Source organism: Oncorhynchus gorbuscha, linkage group LG08 (assembly GCF_021184085.1).
Source record: "Oncorhynchus gorbuscha isolate QuinsamMale2020 ecotype Even-year linkage group LG08, OgorEven_v1.0, whole genome shotgun sequence".
NCBI classification, from domain to species: domain Eukaryota; kingdom Metazoa; phylum Chordata; class Actinopteri; order Salmoniformes; family Salmonidae; genus Oncorhynchus; species Oncorhynchus gorbuscha.
Window position 1 is genome coordinate 13,799,440 of NC_060180.1, and position 23,189 is coordinate 13,822,628.

The window sequence follows — 23,189 nt, forward strand, 5'->3', positions numbered from 1 at the left end:
TTACTCTGCATTGCTCCTAATGATTGTTCACTCTGCCTTTGTTAGAACCACAATCACATAAACCACATTCAAATGGAAACAGCTGTGTGTGTGTGAGCGTGTGCGTGTGTGATGGGCCTCACTGTCACGTTCTAACCGAACAGCACAACAGTGGATAAAAGCAATCAGTATTAAGTGGGTGAGTGCATATCCAGCCAACCACTCAGACGAGCTCCAGCTAGACGTATTTACATGGTCCTTCGCATCGCCGGATTCTGACCTGCTATATTTGAGATGTTGAGGTGCCCCAAAGAGGAGTCTGTGCATCTTGCCAAGAGAAGCCTGTCAGCACCCACTTCAGCCCACAGCGCCACACAAAGCCGTTGCGTCACTGAAGAAGATGGCGCAAGTTCTGGTTAGCAACTAAATTGCCCGTGTTTATTTTTAGGAAATGTTGTGCGTGCATCCGCAATGTAAGGTTGGGCGTTTATATTGTTGGGGATCATTGATGATGTTCACTGCCTCCTACTGATACTGTACCTGGCTTGTGCAATTTCTCTTGTTAGATCTGTAACTTATTTGTTCTTTCGACCTTCTAGTAGCATTGTTTGCCTGTTTAATGCATACGTCTAAGTTCAGAATGGCCAGTTAAAGATGCACTACGCAGAAATTGCTCTACCATTTCCTGGTTAATAAAATTCTAATAGTTCGCCTAATTTCAGTTTATAAGACAAAGTAAGCAAGTATAGTGTAGAGAATCATTATACCATCTAAACCGATGTGAAATATTGTTTCCATAACCAAAATTTTAGTATTTTTAGCTGATGTACAAAACCCAAAAGTAAAAGATGCAAAAACAAAACTAAAGAACAGGAAGCATACACATGTCACATAAAACAGATCTACCGCGTCTTAGACTTGCTTTCAATGAGAATGACAGCCTATAACACATATTTCTATAAAATTACATATTGCCGCTTTAATGAACCTATTGCATCGTTATATTTACTATTATGAGTATCAAATTAAATCAATGCACCGAATACAACAGGTGTAGACCTTAACCAACAATACAGTTAAGAAAATATGACTAAATAAACTAAAGTTTGTTTTAAGTTACACAATAAAATAACAATAATGAAGCTATATACAGGGGGTACCGGTACCAAGTCAATGCACGGGGGTACAGGTTAGTTGAGGTAAATTGTATATGTTGGTAGGGGTAAAGTGACTATGCATAGATAATAAACAGCGAGTAGCAGCAATGTAAAAACAAAGGAGTATGAGGTGCATGTTACCATTACTGGAAGAGAGTGTGTTATATGCCAGCTACAGTTAGTAAGTTAGTAGAAGATTCTAGACCTCTGGAGCGCTTCTGCATGCACATTTGATTTATCTGATAAGCTCTCTAGCTGGCGAGAGGTTCTAGGAGTTTCTGAGACCATCCTCCATGCTCCAGCATGCACAGTAAGATTCATGACTCCGGCACCAGATTCCGATAAGATCTCCACCAGTCAGCAGAGAGGACCATAAATCTAGCCTTGTCTAAGTAATTAGTTCTCTCTCTGAGATATGTTTATAAATATACTGCTGTAAATGTGTATGCTGTTATGTGAATATCCCTGCATAGATGCTACGCCATTCTTTCCTGAGTACATATTCCCGTTGCATAGCTTACAACATTTTTTGTGATTGCCTTTCAGAACCACAAGTCGATTTCTAAATCACTGAAGAGTGTGTTTATGTGTTAATACTACATGTGGTGGTAATGAAGATAAATACAACTGGACACATCTGCCTTGTAGTGAGTCAGAACCTTAACAAATCAGCATTAAGTACTTGCGGGTGAGGGCATTCACAGCTAGTTGAGGCTCTGGCTGAGGTGGGTGCAGACTTTGGTGTGGTAGACTGTGCACTCTGCAGTTGTCTTCGCCTGCTGGGGAGCTAAGGCCACTCCGGGGAGCAGAAGCAAACCTGATGCTCCCTTGCCTCTGGCCGGAGATGACTAGAGGGATGACTAGAGGGAAAGCGGCTAGACCACCACGGGGGGCGGTGCGGCGCAATGTAGGCTCTAGCCAGGGGGGCCTGGAGCAGGATTTCTTAAACCCCCCCCCCGGTGCATGTTTTGGGTTTTGCCCTAGCACTACACAGCTGATTAAAATAACCAACTCATCATCAAGCTTTGATTATTTGAATCAGCTGTGGTAATGCTAGGGGGAAAAAATCTAAACGTGCTGCCAAGAGTGGGGGCCAGGACCGAGTTTGAGAAACCCTGGCCTACAGAAGTGACGGTCATGAGAGAGGAGGCGGTATTGACGTGTCCGTATCAAGAGCTTTATTCTGTAGTTCACCACTACACAGTTGAACATACACACAAGATCACTTCTGATACAGAGAACTGCTCAGACGGATCCAGCTCCCCGTTTTTAGACTACCAGAAGAAGGTTAGGTTATCATTAGCATCATCGCTAACAGCTACACAAAGTGTAGACATACGCTCGCGCCACACATACATCGCCTTCGTTAAGTATTCAGACCCCTTGACAATTTCCTAATTTTGTTACATTACAGCCTTATTCTAGAATTGATTCAATTGTTTTCCCCCTTGTCAACACATAAAACCCCATAATGACAAAGCAAAAACAAGTTTGTCAAATTTTATTATCATTTTTTAAAGATAAATATTTGAAATATCACATTTACATAAGTATTCAGACCTTTTACTCAGTACTTTGTTGAAGCAGCTTTGGCAGCGATTACAGCATTGAGTCTTCTTGGGTACGACGCTACAAGCGGGGCGGCAGGTAGCCTAGTGGTTAGAGCGTTGTAGTAGTAACCAAAAGGTAACATGATCGAATCCCCAAGCTGAAACGTAAAACTCTGTCGTTCTGCCCCTGAACATGGCAGTTAACCCACTGTTCCTAGGCAGTCATTGAAAATAAGAATTTGTTCTTAACAGACTTGGCTAGGAAAATAATGGTTACAAAAAAGAAGCTTGGCACTTCTGTATTTGGAGAGTTTCTCCCATTCTTCTCTGCAGATATTCTCAAGATCTGTCTGGTTGGATGGGGAGCGTCGCTGCATAGCTATTTTCAGGTCTCTCCAGAGATGTTCGATTGGGTTCAAGTCCGGGCTCTGGCTGGGCCACTCAAGAACATACAGAGACTTGTTCCGAAGCCACTCCTGTGTAGTCTTGGCTGTGCACTTAGTGTCGTTGTCCTGTTGGAAGGTGAACCTTCGTCCCAGTCTGAGGTCCTGAGCACTATGGAGCAGGTTTTCATCAAGGATCTCTCTGTACTTTGTTCCATTCATATTTCCCTCGATCCTGACTAGTCTCCCAGTCCCTGACACTGAAAACATCCCCACAGCATGATGCTGCCACCACCATGCTTCAGCATAGGGATGGTGCCAGGTTTCCTCCAGATGTGATGCTTGGAATTCAGGCAAAATAGTTCAATCTTGGTTTCATCAGACCAGAGAATCTTGTTTGTTTAGGTGCATTTTGGCAAACTTCAAGTGGGCTGTCATGAGCCTATTACTGAGGAGTGGCTTCAGTCTGGTCGCCATAAAGGCCTCATTGGTGGAGTACCGCAGAGACAGTTGTCCTTCTGGAAGGTTCTCCCATCTCCACAAAGGAACTCTAGTGCTCTGTCAGAGTGACCATCGGGTTCTTGGTCATCTCCCTGACCAAGGACATTCTCCGCTGATTGCGCAGTTTGGCCGGACGGTGGTCCCAAAGTTCTTCCATTTAAGAATGATGGAGGCCAATGCATTCTTGGGGACCTTCAATGCTGAAGAAATGTTCTGGTACCCTTCCCCAGATTGTGCCTCAACACAATCCTGTCTCAGAGCTCTACGGACCATTCCTTCAAACTCATGGTTTGGTTTTTGCTCTGACATGCACTGTCAACCGTGGGACCTTACATAGACAGGTGTGCCTTTCCAAATCATGTCCAATCAATTGAATTAAACATTGGTGGACTTCAATCAAGTTTTAGAACTTATATATATATTTGTTTGTTTTTTACATTTATTTAACTAGGCAAGTCAAATTTTTATTTACAGCTCCTAGCCTGGTCAAACCCTAACCCGGATGATGCTGGGTCAATTGTGCGCCACCCTATGGGACTCCCAATCATGGCCGGTGGTGATACGGCCTAGAATTGAACCACGGTCTGTAGTGACGCCTCTAGCACCGAGATGCAGTGCCTTAGACCCCTGCTCCACATATTGTTGAAATCAATTTTAATGTCTGGATTCTGTGATCCCGCCCGTGTTCTCCACAACGCAGATTTTATAGGGCCCTACAAAACGCTTTATAGGACCTTACAATACGTGTTATAGGGCCCTAGAATACAGAGAGGGATTTAAGAAGCCAAATTAGGAACCACTTTGGCCACCCTGTAGACTAGATGTCATTACCATTCATTTATTAATATTATCAGGCATTACATACATTTGAGGAAATATGCAAATGTATTTAAAACACATTTGATATCTTTTTTTTACCGTATGGAAGGGAATGATTGATACAGTAACACACACCCACAGTCATTTCTACCATAATCTAGAATCCTTGTGGATATCCGAGCAGATGTTTGCAGACACCATGAGTGCTCAATGTTACAAAGGTTGATGCGAGTCCAATTTCCATTTGGATTACCCACAATGTCTACATGCTCTTGAGCTGAGATAGAAATACAATTACCCCCCCCCAAAAATGCAATGTGTTTGAGGTCCTCTCCACAAGGTGGTTGCCTGGCTACCCATCCACATCGCTCTGGCCAATCTGTCTCGCTGTCTCTTTCTCTGTGTTCTGAATTAAATTGGAGTATTAGGGCCTGCAGGAACAAATATCAAGATTTATACGTGGCTTTCATTCCCTGCCAAGGAGATAAATTGTAATCTATTGACTTGAGCTGAGTGAGGCCAGCCAGATAAACATTAGGAAGCGTGTGTAAGTTCAGCATTACGCTTATGAACGCAAACACATTCCGACTGTTCTGATTGGTCCCAGAAACCGATGGGTTGGGCCAGAGCCGGCCTAAACAATTCCGTTATCAACTTTGATTGGTTACATTTGTTAGAGACGTTCCAATCACATATTTTTCTTTTTTGTACAACGCCCCTCACACAAACAACTTCTAGGATGGCAGATTAATAAATTAGTTTTGGGACAGTGACAAATATTGTTTTGTTTTGGCTCAGTACTCCAGCACTTTTGATTTGAAATTATACAATGACTATGAGGTTAAAGTGATGAGTGGGGAAGTTAGACGCACAAATATCATACCCCCAAGACATGCTAACCGCTCACCATTACAGTAACAGTGGAGGTTAGCATTTTTTGGGCATCTGTAACGTTTTCACTCATCATTATTCACGATTCATTCAGGACTATCCGTAATCATGGTAGCATCCACATTAATGTAGAAGTCTTAATTAATAACATATTCTATTCTTATTTACAATAAGAGTGATGACACAATACATTATTTACCATTCATTTCTATCGAGCACAAAATCATCTGAAATACAACCAAAACAAACAGCAAACGCATCAACAAATTTGTAGTCACAAGCTTGAAGTCATCATTGTGTGCTATGAATATGGGACCAAATACTACACTTGACTACTTTAATACACATAAGTGAATTTGTCACAATACGTTTGGTCCCCTAAAATGGGGGGACTATGTAAAAAAAAAAAAAGTTGTTGTAATTTGACCCCTTTAAATGAGTGAATTTGGCTATTTTAGCCCGTGGCTGACTAGTTTATAAAATCAAGCACACAGCCATGCAATCTCCATTGACAAACATTTGTAGTAGAATGGCCTTACTGAAGAGCTCCGTGACTTTCAATGTGTCACTGTCATAGGATGCCACCTTTCCAAGAAGTCAGTTCGTCAAATTTCTGCCCTGCTCGAGCTTCCCCGGTACCGGGGCAGTGGAAACATCTAGGATAACAACTTCTCAGCAGCAAAGTGGGAGGCCACACAAGCTCACAGAATGGGATCGCAGAGTGCTAAAGCGTGTTGCACATAAAAATAATTTGTCATAAACACTCACTACAGAGTTCCAAACTGCCTCTAGAAGCAACGTCAGCACAAGAACTGTCCGCCGGGAAATGTGGGTTTCCATGGCCGAGCAGTCGCACACAAGCCTAAAATCACTATGTGCAAAGCCAAGCGTCGGCTGGAGTGGTGTAAGGCTCACAGCCATTGGACTCTGGAGCAGTGGAAACGTGTTTTCTGGAGTGATGAATCACTCAACATCTGGCAGTCTGACGGACGAATCTGGGTTTGGCGGATGCCAGGAGAAAGCTACATGCCCAATTGCATAGTGACAACTGTAAAGTTTGGTGAAGGAGGTGCTGTTTATGGTTTAGGCCCCTTAGTTCCAGTGAATGGAAATCGTAACGCTACAGCATACAATGAAATTCAAGTCGATACTCTGGTTCCAACCTTGTGGCAACAGTTTGGAGAAGGCCTTTTCCTGTTTCAGCATAACAATGCCCCCATGCACAAAGCAAGGTCCATACAGAAATGGTTTGTCGAGATCTGTGTGGGAGAACTTGACTGGCCTGCATAGAGCCCTGACCTCAACCTAATCGAACAACTTTGGGATGAATTGGAACGTTGACTGCGAGCCATGCCTAACATCAGTACCCGACCTCACTATTGCTCTTGTGGCTAGAAAGCCTTCCCAGAAGAGGTGAGGCTGTTATAGTAGAAAGGGGGGCCAACTCCGTATTAATGCCCATGATTTTGGAATGAGATGTTAGACGAGCAGGTGTCCACATACACTACATTATCAAACGTATAAGTGAATTTGTCCCAATACCTTTGGTCCCCTTAAAATGGGGGGACTATATATAAAAAGTGTTGGACTTTCTAAAAACAGTTCACCTGATATGGATGAAAATACCCTCAAATTAAAGCTGACAGACTAGTAGTCATTGTATCATTTCAAGTACAAGGCCAAAACAACAAAACATTTGTCACGGTCCCAAAACTTTGAGCTCACTGTAAGTAGGGATCGATAGAACAGAGGAATTAAATTCAGTATGAGTCGTCAGGCAAACAAGGTGTAGGTCCAGTATGTAGTTTGCATGCAAGCAGAGCATACATAAACTGTGTCTCCAGGATGAGAGATCAGTGGTGGTACTACTACAAATGTAGGATCTTAATTTAAGCTACTTTGCTAAAGCCGGAAAATAATCCTGCAGCAACAGGAAACATGAATTATTATGTTGATTATAATTTATGAACATTTTAAAGGGGTTGATACATTTTAAGAAAGGGAAAACCAAGTCTGAAATTTCAAAGTGGAAATTACAAACTTCAGAAATCTTTTTAAACCTCAAATACACTACAAGTTTCACATTTCCTGCATTGTAGTAATAATTATAATGAGTATTGCGATACTGGTATTGTCCCGGCCCTATGCAACAAGGTGATCAAATTAAGACCCTACACCTGTACTGGTTCTGGGGTAGGAGGGGACATAAATCTGAAAGCAGGGTTCTGCCCTCTCTTCTGTGTGTTATTTTTGTTGTTGGAGGGGGGGGGGTCTGCTCTACCGCTAAAACCCACCCGACCCCCCCACACTCAGGAGGGCACGGAAACACCTGAATACACAAATGAAAACTTTAAAAATAGCAGGTCTCCTTGTAATGATATGCAGTTACAAGCCAGATGCCTACAGACTCAGGGACATGGAAACCCAGCAGCCCCAGATCTCATGTTTGACTTTCTCTGTAAACAGAGAAGGGATGCCTCCAGGAGCCCATTACAGCAGGTCTCTCCCTTTCCCACACACACACACACACACACACTTGTCCACCAAGGTACACACACAAACCCCCAACAGTGACCGTACGCACATATTGTCACAAACCGGCTCGAAGTTGTGACAAAAAGGGAGACAACATGGAGATAAGGAATAACAAAATATCATAAAGTTTGCTGATGACACAACGGTGGTAGGCCTGATCACCGACTACGACGAGAACGCCTATAGAGAGGAGGTCAGTGACCTGCCAGTGGTGCCAGGACAACAACCTCTCCCTAAACATCAGCAAAACAAAGAAGCTGATTGTGGACTACAAGAAATGGGGGTCCATCCAGGATCTCTATGCCAGGCAGTGTCAGAGGAAAGCCCTAAAAATGGTCAAAGACTCCAGCCACCCAAGTCATAGACTATTCTCTATGCTACCGCAAGGCAAGCTATCCAGATGATCTGCATTGACCCTTCCCTACTCCATTCCATATGTCCCTCTGACCATTACCCCTGGTCTCTCTCCATGTCCAATCCTCAGATATCTAGAGGAGAGAGCGTCACTACCACCAGGAAGACACAATGCTGTGACAGTCCGTTATTAAAAGGTAGATTGTAATTAATATAAAATGGCAGATTTACATGTCCTTGTGTAATTCATGAATATTAGGCCTTGTAACATTTCATTGGGAGTAGGTTATGCAGTCACCTGTATTTCACAGCCTCCATCACACCCTCACACACACACACACACACACACCAGCCCCCACTTCACCCCTCTCTGTGCTGTGGGAGAATGTGACAGGCAGCAGCCCAGTGGGATTCCTAGGTAGGCTTTCAAAGACACAAAGTGCTATCATAGGGGATGTCTCCATCCTTTAAAGTACTCACTTTCATCCATGTTCTGGAATGGGAGTGTGAAGATTTTTTTTAACTGGATATATTCAGACGTCAACATTTCCTCAATCAAAGTTTGTACCAGATGTAGCCAATTGAATAGCATATCATTATAGAAAGTGCATCCTCCAATTGCAACGTTTGCATATGCCCACACATATTGTCTGAAGAAAAGGTTGTATTTTAATACCCTCAAACACCAAGCATACAGCAGGCTACCTAATTTCAATCAAAGCGTACAGTGCATTTGTAAATTATTCAGACCCCTTCACTTTTTCCATATTTTGTGACGTCACAGCCTTATGAAATGGATGAAATTATTTTTTCCCTCAGCAATCTACACACAATACCCAACAATGACAAAGCAAAAATATTTCAAATGTATTGATTTTTTTTTAAAAGCGGAATTACCATATTTACGTAGGTATTAAGACCCTTTGCTATGATACTCGAAATTGAGCGCATGTGCATACTGTTTCCATTGACCATCATTGAGATGTTTCAACAACTCCTCAGTAGAAGGCAGATGACAGCCTAAAACCCCAAACAGCAAGCAATGCAGGTGCAGAAACAGCCCAGTTGGAGTTTGACAAAAGGCACCTAAAGACTCTCAGACCATGAGAAACAAGATTCTCTGGTCTGATGAAATCAAGATTGAACTCTTTGGCCTGAATGCCAAGCATCATGTCTGGAGGAAACCTGGCACCATCCCTACTGTGAAGCATGGTGGTGGCAGCATCATGCAGTGGGAATGTTTCTCAGCGGAGGGCCTGGGAGACAAGTCAGGATCAAGGGAAAGACGAACAGCGCAAAGTATAGAGAGATCTTTGATGAAAACCTGCTCCGGAGCGCTCAGGGCCTCAGAATGGGGCATTGTCCAAAAGGACAACGACCTGAAGCACACAGCCACGGCAACACAGGAGTGGCTTCGGGACAAGTCACTGAAGGTCCTGAGTGGCCCAGCCAGAGCCTGACTTGAACCCGATCTAACATCTCTGGAGAGTAGAGAATACCGATTAATCGGACGATTTTTCAAATGTATTTCTTTGTAATAATGACAATTACAACAATACTGAATGAACACTTATTTTAACTTCATATAATACATAAATAAAATCAATTTAGCCTCAAGTAATAATGAAACATGTTCAATTTGGTTTAGATAATGCAAAAACAAAGTGTTGGAGAAGTAAAAGTGAAATATGTGCTATGTAAGAAAGCTAACTGAACGTTTCAGTTCCTTGCTCAGAACATGAGAACATATGAAAGCTGGTGGTTCCTTTTAACATGAGTCTTCAATATTCCCAGGTAAGAAGTTTTAGGTTGTAGTTATTATAGGAATTATAGGACTATTTCCCTCTATACCATTTGTATTTAATTAACCTTTGACTATTGGATGTTCTTATAGGCACTTTAGTAATGCCAGTGTAACAGTATAGTTTCCTAACCCTCTCCTCGCTCCTCCCTGGGCTCGAACCAGCAACACAACAGCCACCATCGAAGCAGCGTTACCCATGCAGAGCAAGGGGAACAACTACTAGAAGGCTCAGAGTGAGTGACGTTTGAAACACTATTAGCGCACGCTAACTAGCTAGCCATTTCACTTCGGTTACACCAGCCTCATCTCGGGAGTTGATAGGCTTGAAGTCATAAACAGCGCAATGCTTGACGCAAAATGAAGAGCTGCTGGCAAAACGCCCGAAAGTGCTATTTGAATTAATGTTTACGTGCCTGCTTCTGCCTACCACCGCTCAGTCAGATACTTAGATACTTGTATGCTTGTATGTTCAGTCACATTATATGCAACGCAGGACACGCTAGATAATATCTAGTAATATCATCAACCATGTGTAGTTAACTAGTGATTATGATTGATTGTTTTTTATAAGATAAGTTTAATGCTAGCTAGCAACTTACCTTGGCTTACTGCATTCGCGAAACAGGCAGTCTCATTGTGGAGTGCAACGAGAGAGAGGCAGGTCGTTATTGCGTTGGACAACTTAACTGTAAGGTTGCAAGATTCAATCCCCCGAGCGGACAAGATGAAAATCTGTCATTCTGCCCCTGTACAAGGCAGTTAACACACCATTCCTAGGCAGTCATTGAAAATAAGAATGTGTTCTTAACCGACTTGCCTAGTTAAATAAAGGTATAAAATTTATTTTTTGCAAAATTGGCCTCCAAAAATAAAAATTTCCGATTGTTATGAAAACGGACCAAATTAAACGGCCATTCCGATTAATCGGTCGACCTCTACTGGAGAGACCTGAAAATAGCTGTGCGTCGACGCTCCGCATCTCACCTGACAGAGCATGAGTGGATCTGCAGAGAAGAATGGGAGAAACTCCCAAAATACAGGTGTGCCAAGTTTGCAGTGTCATACCCAAGAAGCCTCAAGGCTGTAATCGCTGCAAAAGGTGCTTGAACGAAGTACTACTTTACAAGCCCTTAACCAACAAAGCAGTTAAGAAAAATAAGAGTTAAAAAAATATTTACTAAATAAACAAAAGTTTAAAAAAATAAAAGACCAACAATAAAATAACAATAACTATGCTAAATACAGAGGGGGTACCAGTACCGAGTCAATGTGCGGGGGTACAGGTTAGTTGAGATAATTGAGGTAATATGTACATGTAGGTAGGGGAAAGCACAGATACTAAATGGCAAGTAGCAGGAATGTAAAAAAGGGAGTGGGGGGATCAATGCAAATAGTCCAGGTAGCCATTTGATTAGCTGTTCAGCAGTATTATGGCTTCAGGGTAGAAGCTGTTAAGAAGTCTTTTTTGGACCTAGACTTGGCGCTGCGGTACCACTTGCCGTGCGGTAGCAGAGAGAACAGTCTTTGACTAGGGTAGCTTTGGGCATTTTTAAGGCCTTCCTCTGACACCGCCTGGTATAGAGGTCCTGGATGGCAGGAAGCTTGGCTCCAGTGATGTACTGGGCCATACGCACTGCCCTCTGTTGAGCCTTGCAGTCCGATATGGAACAGTTGCCATAACAGATTGTGATGCAACCATTCAGGATGCTCTCGATGGTGCAGCTTTATAACTTTCTGAGGATATGAGGACCCATGCCAAATCTTTTCAGTGTCCTGCAGGGGAATAGGCATTGTCGTGCTCTCTTCATGACTATCTTGGTGTGTTTGGACCATGATAGTTTGTTGGTGTGTTTGGACCATGATAGTTTGTTGGTGTGTTTGGACCATGATAGTTTGTTGGTGATTTGGACACCAAGGAACTTGGAAGCACTCAACCTGCTCTGTGCTCGGCCCTTCTTTTCCTGTAGTCCACAGTCATCTCCTTTGTTTTGATCACTTTGAGGGAGAGGTTGTATTGCTAAGCTTACATATGGAATTTATTTAAGATTTAGCAAAAAAAAATGTATTTAATTTTACCCCATTTGTTAGTAGTTACCATGCACTGCACCCGGCCCACCACAGGATATCCCTACCGGCCAAACCCTCCCTAACCCGGACGACACTAGGTCAATTGTGTGTCACCCCACGGAACTCCCGGTCGCGGCCGGCTGCGACAGAGCCTGGACGCGAAACCAGAGTCTTTGGTGGCACAGCTAGCACTGCGATGCAGTGCCCTAGACCACTGTGCCACCCGGGAGGCCCATCATTTACCCATTTTATTGAGAATTTTAGGTGTAAGAAAAACATTTTTTAAACAAAGATAAGATGTTGATTTTGGCCTTTACTACTAAAGCCTATAGAAATGCATTGGATAACACATTCAGAAATGGCAAAAAGGACAGACAATAGCTAAATCATAAGAAAAAAGGTTGAGGTATCTTATATATATAATCGTTTTTAATGTTTGTTTTTTTACACATATTTAACCCCTTTCGTTGGGTTGCCACAAAACTACCTCTAACTTCCATTTGTTGAACCAACTTGTAATGCTGAAGGACAGCACTGCCATTCGGCCAGTTCACGAACAAACCACAATAATGTGCAGTAACCTATTGCCTAATAGGCCTATGACTACGTGGTATAGCTATTTGTAGGCTATAGTCTAATGTAAATACTAATATATATAGTTTAGTTTATTACTTCCACCATTTTGAAAGAACAAGCACCCTTGAAAAACTTGAAAAAGCCATACATACACATGAGTAAAATCATGGAGGATAACACACAATGCAATCTGGGACTTATTTCTATTGTGGTCCTCTTGAAACAAGATGGCTAGACAAGATTGAACACGGTTGAACAAAGTATGACAGCACCAGATCCTACTCCCTCTGATCTGGCAGACTCACTAAACACAAATTCTTTGTTTGTAAATTATGAGTGTGACCCTGGCTACCTGTAAAAACAAATGTTTTTAATTATTTTACCTTCTGGTTTGCTGAATTTAAGGAATGTTAAATTGTTTGTACTTTTACTGTTGATACTTAAGTATATTTTAGCAACTACATTTACTTTTGATATAAAGTATTTTTTTTAAAAACAAATACTTTTACTCAAGTAGTATTTTACTGGATGACTTTTACTTAAGTCTTTTTCTATTAAGGTATCTTTACTTTAACTCAAGTATGACAATTAGGTACTTTTTCCACCACTGGGGTCATTCATTTGGGCACAGAAGTCATCCGTTTTTTTACCTTATTTTTAAAGCTGCCCAGAGAGGACGCCGTGGCAACTCATTCTACTCGGAGGCTCCAGTATACAATAAAGTACATTTCCCAGCATTACTCCTGAACCTCTATAAGCACACATTAGCAACACCTGATCTGGTGCAGTGATTGTGTGTGTCCCTAACATGGGGAAAGTAGTCAGTTAAATATTTGGGCGCAGAACCATAAATACTCCTGTAAACCAAACCCGGTCTAATCTGGGACACTCTAGCCTCAACAGGCAGCCAGTTCAGTTCCTGAAAGCAGCTCCTGCCTATGTGAGTATGTGGACTCACCTTCAATACTACCCTGATCAGCTTGTTCTGGGCTATCTGGAGCTTGCCCTTCATAAGCTTAGAGAAGTCCCCAAACCAGGAAGTACTAGCGTAGTCAAAATGGCATTGAATAAGGGCAGTGGCTAGTACTTTCATGGAGCCCTTATCAAGCAGCTTGGACTTTCTAGCCAAAAACTCAGTCCTAGCATTAATCTTCCCTAGCACTTTAGTAGCCATGCTCACACCTCCCAAGCTTCCATCAAGGATGCATCCTAGGTAGCTAACAGAGGTTTTAGTAGTCAGCACCTCACCCCTTAATTTCAGAGGACCTACTGTACTCAATTCAGGTCTGGATCCAAAAAGAATTGCCTCAGTTTTACCTAAGTGCAGAGATGGTGCATTATCTCCAAGCCATTTGCTAATGTTCGTAAGTCTGTGCTAAATATGCTCTCCAACATAGTTTTACTTTCGTGAGACACAGGAAGTGTCGAGTCATCCGCATAAAGGAAAAGATGGCAAGAACAAGAATCTTTCATATCGTTAATAGACAGTAAAAACAGTAGAGGCCCAAGCACGCTCCCCTGCGGAACGTCACAACTCATTGGTTTTGCCTGAGACAGTGGACCATTGACCTACAACTTGCTCCCTCCCTGATAAATAGGACTTTACCCAGCCTCGAGGGATACTGCTCAACTCCAGTGCCTCCAGTTTGGAGATTAGGAGAGAGTGGTTAACTGTATCAAAGGCCTTCTGTAGGTCAAGCAGTACCATTCCACAAATATTTACTTCATCCATCTCTTTCCTGATGAAGTCAGTCAAATAAAGTAGACATGAATCAGTGGAGTATGTTTTTCTAAAACCCGACTGAAAATCATTAATTTGTTTGTTGACATGTATTAATACACTTGCTCATGTAAAACTCTATCCAGGATCTTTGATGTTATACTGAGGATAGATACAGGCTTATAATTCCCAGGTTCAGACCTTATCCCCTTCTTATACAGAGGTATAACTTTAGTGTGTTTAATGTCCCTGGGAAAAATGCCTAATTCAAAAGAGTGGTTAACGATATGTGTAATACAAGGGCCAATTTGCTCAGCAGAATCTATAAGAAACCTTGCAGGAATGTTATCCTGGCCTGTGGCTTTGGAGCGTTTAAACTCTGCCAGCATACTGGCTATTTTGGCTGTTGCTACCTTTGCAAAAGAAAAAGAGTTTGGCTGAACCCCTAACTCGGCATAATACTTCTTGACTTGGTCATTCCCATACAAAGCTGAACTGTTGGGCAGCTTGCTGATGGCAACAGAAGATTTTTTTAAATATATAAAAAACAGAAGAGTTAAATTCATTGGCAACTTCTGCTTTTTCATATACCATCTCCCCCCTGATGTTCAGCCTAATGCTGTTTTGTTTATTTTTTGGTAGTACTACTACAGCCAAGTTAAATTATTTCCCAAACCTTTTAGGATCTTTTCTTTTCAATGATTTTATCAGCAAAGTAACCCCTTTTAGCTTCATTCATCCTGCTCTGTGCTTCATCCATCCTGCTCTGTGCTTCATCCATCCTGCTCTGTGCTTCATCCATCCTGCTCTGTGCTTCATCCATCCTGCTCTGTGCTTCATCCATCCTGCTCTGTGCTTCATCCATGCTGCTCTGTGCTTCATCCATGCTGCTCTATGCTTCATCTATCCTGCTCTATGCTTCAATCATCCTGCTCATTTCTCTCTTCATCCATCCTGCTCCGTGCTTCATCCATCCTGCCCTGTGCTTCATCCATCCTGCTCCGTGCTTCATCCATCCTGCTCCGTGCTTCATCCCTGCTCTGCTCCGTCCTTCATCATCCTGCTTCATCCATCCTGCTCCGTGCTTCATCCATCCTGCTCTGTGCTTCATCCATCCTGCTCCGTGCTTCATCCATCCTGCTTCATCCATCCTGCTTCATCCATCCTGCTTCATCCATCCTGCTTCATCCATCCTGCTCCGTGCTTCATCCATCCTGCTCCGTGCTTCATCCATCCTGCTCCGTGCTTCATCCATCCTGCTCCGTGCTTCATCCATCCTGCTCCGTGCTTCATCCATCCTGCTCCGTGCTTCATCCATCCTGCTCCGTGCTTCATCCATCCTGCTCCGTGCTTCATCCATCCTGTCCTTCATCCATCCTGCTCCGTCCTTCATCCATCCTCCTTCATCCATCCTGCTCCGTCCTTCATCCATCCTGCTCCGTGCTTCATCCATCCTGCTCCGTGCTTCATCCATCCTGCTCCGTGCTTCATCCATCCTGCTCCGTGCTTCATCCATCCTGCTCCGTGCTTCATCCATCCTGCTTCATCCATCCTGCTCCGTGCTTCATCCATCCTGCTCCGTGCTTCATCCATCCTGCTCCGTGCTTCATCCATCCTGCTCCGTGCTTCATCCATCCTGCTCCATGCTTCATCCATCCTGCTCCATGCTTCATCCATCCTGCTCCGTGCTTCATCCATCCTGCTCTGTGCTTCATCCATCCACCAATATCTCTACCTGTACATGACCATCTGATCATTTATCACTCCAGTGTTAATCTGCAAAATTGTAATTATTCGCCTACCTCCTCATGCCTTTTGCACACAATGTATATAGACTTTTTTTTCCTACTGTGTTATTGACTTGTTAATTGTTTACTCCATGTGTAACTCTGTGTTGTCTGTTCACACTGCTATGCTTTATCTTGGCCAGGTCGCAGTTGCAAATGAGAACTAGCCTACCTGGTTAAATAAAGGTGAAATAAAAATAAAATAAAAAAATCCTGCTCTGTGCTTCATTTCTGTGACGTTTATATAGGACAAAATCATGCTGCTCTTGAGAGTTCTTAAATTTGGCCTTATTTCTTGCTTGGATAGATTCTAGAATCTCATGATTAAACCAAGGGCTAGATCTCCACTTTATTCTGACCCTTCTAATAGGAGCAATCACATTCACCTCACCAAGGAATCCACATTTAAAGGCTTCCCAGTCACCCCTACACTATCCAGCACAGGTGACCAGTCAATTTTAGCCACTTAAACATTTCAACACAGTATTTTTTGAGTCCTCTGATTCTAACAGTTTTGTGACACTTAAATGTATCTTTAAAAACTCTTTGTGCAAAATGTAATAAATTGATCACTGATTCCATATACTATTACTCCACTCTGCTATATTTTGGATTTATCAGGCACAAATATTAAGTCAATCGTACTTTGCACTGTTTCACATACCCTGGTGGGATCTATTATCAATTGGGTCCGAGTAAGTGATCTACAGAAGTGCATAAAGACATTGCGGAATGTGCTATCCTTTTTACAAACATCATTATTGAGATCCCCAAACAAAATGATTTCCTTCACCAGGCAATCATTACAATTTGACAACAATTTCAAGACCTTCATTGAATGCAATCTGATTGGGCAGCCAGTAACACTCCAAACAAAATCGGCTTGGTTTTGGGAAGGCAAATATCCAACCAGACAATCTCTAGCTTACTATCATTGCACTGTTTGCAAGGATAACTTTATTGTGAGTAGGCATTTCATTGTATTGTGAAGCTTAAAATGCTGTATTATAAATAAACTTTGATTTGATTAGTTTTGTGGACACGAGGCGGTCGCGGTCACGCAACCAGGTAACCCTGCCTGCGAACTTCAAAACCAGTGTCTGCCCTCAGCCCAATTGGGAATTTCCTATTGGTGTAACGGTCTAAGAGATTGGTTGCTCCTGTGGGAGACCTAGGTTCATATCCCACATGTTACATTAGCTTGAACACATGGTTACAATATACAGTACTGTTCAAAAGAAAACAGAGAGGTGAACTATCAATTCATATAATTTATTTGCATAGATTAAACATTCTATCAAATCAATTGAACAAGCAGTGAACATAAATAATTGCAGGAAATTTATTTTAAAACAGCCATAAAATCAAGCTTTTGGTGTGGTGTATTCATACATCTCAATAAACTATAACCTACATGCATTATTACCTCCAACTTGGACCAATTCACATTCCCAATTGCCCACCCTGACATACCAAGCTAGAACAGCCCTGCATCTCAACCTATAGCCAATGTAGGCTAAATATCACAAGCAGGGCTACAGCAACTTCCAGAGAGTCAGGCTCCTTGGGCTATGCAGTGGCCACTCTGGTTGGGGTGTCCTTGGCAGAACGGTGTAACCAAGTGGTCACATATCATTCTGGGTTCCACTGCGCAAGATGGATGTCAAGGCAGACACACAGTGAATTTTGATTTTTTTTGTAATGTTCTGATTGGCCAAAGTGATCAAGACTCCGACGGGCCTCCACATTGCACACATGTAGTCTATAGTTCATCATTCTCGCCACCATCAGAGAGAAGACCGGGAAGAAACCACCATTTACCTCTAGGCTACTATACATATTTATTTAGTTTGTGATTCTATAATTTTTCATGGAATTTTTGTGGTAATTAAATAGAATTTATTTAGAATTTATCCGAATACATTTTCCAGAAATAGTTTTACCAGCACTGTGTATTCTATAATTGAAAAACTACACCCCTGGTATTTACAGCCTTCAGAAAGATCTGCTTTGGGCAGGATTGACTACAGGAAAGGAGAAGGAAATAAAATACGACAGAGAGTGTGTTCTCTATAAATCATGCCATTATTTCAGATCAAATATGACATTAAAAAGTACTCTTCCCTCTCTCTCCCAATACTCTGTCTCCTTTACCCCTTCTACATTTCCCCTTTCTCTCACATTGACTGACTATAGACAACTCTTGCCTGACTTTGTTGTGCAGTCCATCTCTCTCTTAATACTCGGTCGTTCCAGAGACTTGGCAAAGCAGTTAAAGAGGAGAGTAAGAAAGTGAACTAATCCGGTCTACATGTTTACCACTTCCAGATGAATGTCTTGTTCAGAACACTCTGTGAGGGGAGACCAGAGAAGCTTCTTCTCTGGGATTGGGAAAGAGATGGCACAAAAACACTGAACCATTGCAAAAGAGTGCGATAAGAGAGGAATCCCCTTCTGGTAGGGGACATTTGTGATATGTATTGTGCAAAACAATAAGTAAAAACTAGGCTTTGTGGTAAAAAGGACTGGTACGCTTTGGAATAACAGCACACCGTTCATCACCCTCTATTGAGAATAAGTGCATCCAGGTAGAGAACATAGCCTTAGGCCTGGCCCAGAGTAAGTCTGGTTAGATGTTGGCAGGGACATAGCCTTAGGCCTGGCCCAGAGTAAGTCTGGTTAGATGTTGGCAGGGACATAGCCTTAGGCCTGGCCCAGAGTAAGTCTGGTTAGATGTTGGCAGGGACATAGCCTTAGGCCTGGCCCAGAGTAAGTCTGGTTAGATGTTGGCAGGGACATAGCCTTAGGCCTGGCCCAGAGTAAGTCTGGTTAGATGTTGGCAGGGACATAGCCTTAGGCCTGGCCCAGAGTAAGTCTGGTTAGATGTTGGCAGGGACAGAGCCTTAGGCCTGGCCCAGAATAAGTCTGGTTAGATGTTGGCAGGGACAGAGCCTTAGGCCTGGCCCAGAGTAAGTCCGGTTAGATGTTGGGAAACCAAAATGTGTTCTTAGAAGAACACAGAGATCTGTAAGTCTGATTAATTTACCTCATTGGGTCAGATTAGGTTTCCTTTTTCCACCATTATTTTTGTTACAGAGAAAGAGTGATTCACTACTGAAATATATCAACATCAGGCTATTTTCTCTCATTTCTGAAAATGTAATGAACATGTAACCACAAAAATATTTCCCCAATATTTTAACTTCTGACATTTATTGGAGGGTTGTGTCTGTAAGTCAATGAACTCACAACCCCATTGACACGGTTTGAATATCTATGCAACCAAAGACTCTTACCGGCAGCAACTTTTACATTAGCAGAAGGGTTCCCAAACTGGTGTAACAACCCCGATTCTATGAACCAAGCGCAACCCCATTTTCAAATCAGGTGACCCCACATGGGGTCGTGACCGCTAGTTTGGGAAAATGGGGCCTTGAAAGGAGTCTATAAGACCCATATTGTATGTCCATGTCCTATCACTTGAGAGATAAGGATAACTAGCCTAGTGTTGTAAGAGTCATTCCCAGAAGACACTGTTTTCACAAGTTCAGGGCAGCAGGTCATTGCAGTCCAGTGCTGAGACATCTGGCACCAAGCTGTGGTTTTGAGCTAAGATCTGTATGGCTTCTATTGAAGTGTGGGACCATTGCACGGTGCTTTAATGTTATTAAAACATCATAACAAGGTTTTGTTGAAAGGTTCCTCCTACTGTTTAACAGGTGCATTTTCAGTGAGGGGGAAAGAGGACAGGGACCAATGGGGATAGGAGGTATACAGAAGCTGTGGAACTATGACTGAATGGAGGAAAAGCATAACATGGCAACAGACAAACCACTGTAAAATAGATTACAAGTATCTAGAGCCATAAATGTAGATACATGTCTCTGTATCTATCTATTCAAAGTAATGTATTTTATGGGGGGGCATATCATGGAATCCTGTGGTTAGATGTACCGTGAATGGCCTGAAACAGCAGATAGCAAATACACTAAATCTTTGTTATGGCCCACAGAAGATAAATGATGTCAGCACAGCCTATTAAATGTGAGTAGCCCTTGGAGAATAGATTCTCTCTGCCTGATCACTAACTGGGCATCGATCAAGTCAATCAATATCTGCCATGGAGGAAGGGGTGGGGCTTGCGTTAGCATTACCCATAAAACAACAGATAACGATCTTCATGACTCAAAAACAAGTCAAGGCGTCAGGCTAATATGCCTACTCCTCCACTGAGCCCATCAATCCGAGGATGTAGCTACAGTATATGGATAGAAACGAGCAGAAGCTCTCCAAGGAGGTCTACTGTACTGCAGCACTCTATGAAGCTGGCACTGTTTAGAGGCAAAGTGTCACACTGAAGATATAAAGTAACAGTGATGTTGAAGCTTCCATCAGGAAGTCCATCTATCATTTCACCTGTCATCTCCTTCTCCCTGGACTAGTGTCAGCAGTGTGGTTGGCTGGTCTTACTGTGAAACTGCTTAGACACACAGACTGTCATCACCACTTGTGGTTCTGAGCGTGGATCATGGATTGTGCATGCACGCACGCACACACAAAATCTATTCCTAAAATGACAAAGTATTTTTTCCCCCAATTTGGCCTTGGCGGCAGGGTAAGCTTCCCCATAGCAATCTCTCTTTTCATGCTTTCAACATGACCAAAGTGTACAACATAGTGCCAAGAGAAACACAGCCTTGGCGTCTCAAAAGCTCCAGACTTTTGCTCAGCCTATTGGTGACCACAAAACCTCTAGTCCAGTGAGTTAGCCTCCAGGGTAGGGCACAAACTTCGAAAAACAGTAACTGGGGAGACCGAGTTACGAAAAGGTCCTTCAACCTCAACCACCCACCTCTCCCCAACCCCGACCCTCCGCTTGCTCAAAGGCACTTTAAGCGTAAGTCAACATGAGTCCACAGAGACAGGTTTATCCAAAGGTCATCTGTCTACCTACCATGGCCTCATGTCAGAGCACTGAGCAATAGCCTAGACAGGAGGGGGAGAGAAAACATCAGAAGGAAACAGTGGGCACTCTTACATCTGGCAGATCGACAGATTGTACCACTGATTCAGACATCAAACACCTCTGGATGCCAGTGGATGATTCATACAATATGGTATTGCCATCCTACCTGACATGTGTGTGTGCGTGCGTGTGTGTGTAGTCAGATATAATGTAATGAAACAATTAAATTGTGGGAGAAGATACTACATTTCTGATGTGCCGAGAAATTCATTTGTTAATTCCACCTCATGGAATAGCCTATTCTGGTTTAGTCTCTGGTGGACTAGAAGAAGATTCGACCCCCAGGAATGACAGACATTCTACAGCAGTTCACTGAGGAAAAATAAGTCTGCCTCAGAAAAAGAGCATTCTGACACAGCTCCTATCTGAGCAAGCACCTCTATAATACATTCCACTCAACACAGAAGTTTAGTTTTACATTCGGTTGAGTTGTCAACGACTGTGAATTCAATGTGAAATCAACAAAACATTTCACCATGTCATTGGATTTAGGTTCAAAGGTGAGTGAAAAAAAAAGACAACGTTACCTTACATTGATGACTTTTTGCAAATCCAACCAGTTTTCCACCTTGATCACATTTAGTTTTGGGGTTGTAATGAAGTGGAAACAATGTTGATTACACCAGTTTATGCTCAGTGGCATGAGGAAATGCAATTTGGCATTCAATTAGGCCCCAATAATGTGTTAGATATAATGTGTTAATGGATGTAATCTTCAATTAATGGGTACACTTTTAGTTCAACCTGAGGGCAGCAGTTTGTCTTTATACGTCTTCTAAGGCAATCTATTGTAGGAGTACATAGCCACAAAGCATTAAACTAATTGGCTGCTCTTTGTTTGTTGAAACTCTAGTTTGATTCCAAGATGAGAACATTAAAATGTTGACAACTCACAAAAATGGTCACTGTCGCTAAAATATTGCCATGGGCGTTGAAATTTATTCAGGATAGGCTAATTTCCTAAACTTAATTTTCTGCAAAATGTTGAAATTGGTTATCAGAAAGAAGTACATTGCCGGTTCCATTATTTATTTTGTTCATAAATGTCATCACAAGTTGGAGTGAAGGCTATAATATAGTACAACCCCTGTGAATAGGGTAAATATTTCTAGGTGGAATAGCAGTACTATACGAGAGAATGCTCTCATTACTAAGCCAAAGTAAGACCAAACTTTGTTTGGTTTGCATACCGGGCAACAACGGTCAAATTTTGCCTACACATGCTGGTAATAACGAGTGGCCAAATTAAATTGCTGTTACTCACATTCAAGATCCGATGAATCAATCAAAGCGACTTCTTTGCGCGCTCTTCGTGAACATTCCACATCCATTCTAGTAATACAAAATTAACTCAGTTTTGTCTCAATAAGGTAAGGTATACGAGTTTATACAGGCACATTATAATGAATTCACAACTGCGTTCTTTTGAATGGCACTCTATCAAACACTGGTTTTATAGCGCGGGCGTTTACTGACTATCAAGCAAGGATCTAAGTGGGATCCTTCGGGTGTCCACACTCTGACGTCACTACATTGCAATTCAAATTCAACACGGTTAAATTAAGGTAACAATTGAGGTTAGGGTTTAGGGCATGGATATCCCAAGGATCCTAGGAAAGCAATAACCTATGAAGCATCTCGTCTCTCCAGATTATTTTATGACCGAGCTGCAAGAGTCTGAAGAGTGGAAGGGACCAAGGGAAGAGAGGATTTGGGTACTCGACAGCCGCAATAATCACAGCAATACAACGAACATTCCTACTGTAGGCGACACCAGTGTCTGCATTTCTAGCCCCTTCTACTATTTATGATGCAAACTATGTTCATAAATTAAGGTTGGCAGAAACATGTAGAGAAATTTTCAAAAAGACCGACAATAGCATCAAAAAACACGGAATTTCAAAATAAAAAAGGATTCAGACTAATCAGGCATTCCTGCCAATATACAGGCTCTGACCAGCGTCATAAGCAATTGCAACACTGGTAAATGTTACTAAATATCATCTAGACTTAAGTATTCATGCTGCATTCATAACCAGG

At 42.3% G+C, this 23,189-nt stretch overlaps 1 protein-coding gene across 5 annotated transcripts in view; it reads right to left on the reverse strand.

The window, feature by feature from the left end:
- LOC124041223 (carbohydrate sulfotransferase 15-like) overlaps positions 1-22,898 on the reverse strand; it is a 36,964-nt gene extending 14,066 nt beyond the window's left edge. For 4 of the 5 annotated variants that reach the window (XM_046358569.1, XM_046358568.1, XM_046358566.1 and 1 more), the window contains exon 1: positions 22,414-22,898. The gene's annotated coding sequence lies outside the window, so the exon portion shown is untranslated. The remainder of the gene's footprint in view (positions 1-22,413) is intronic. The other variant, XM_046358570.1, reaches the window with a different exon arrangement.
- Positions 22,899-23,189: the final 291 nt, after the last annotated feature.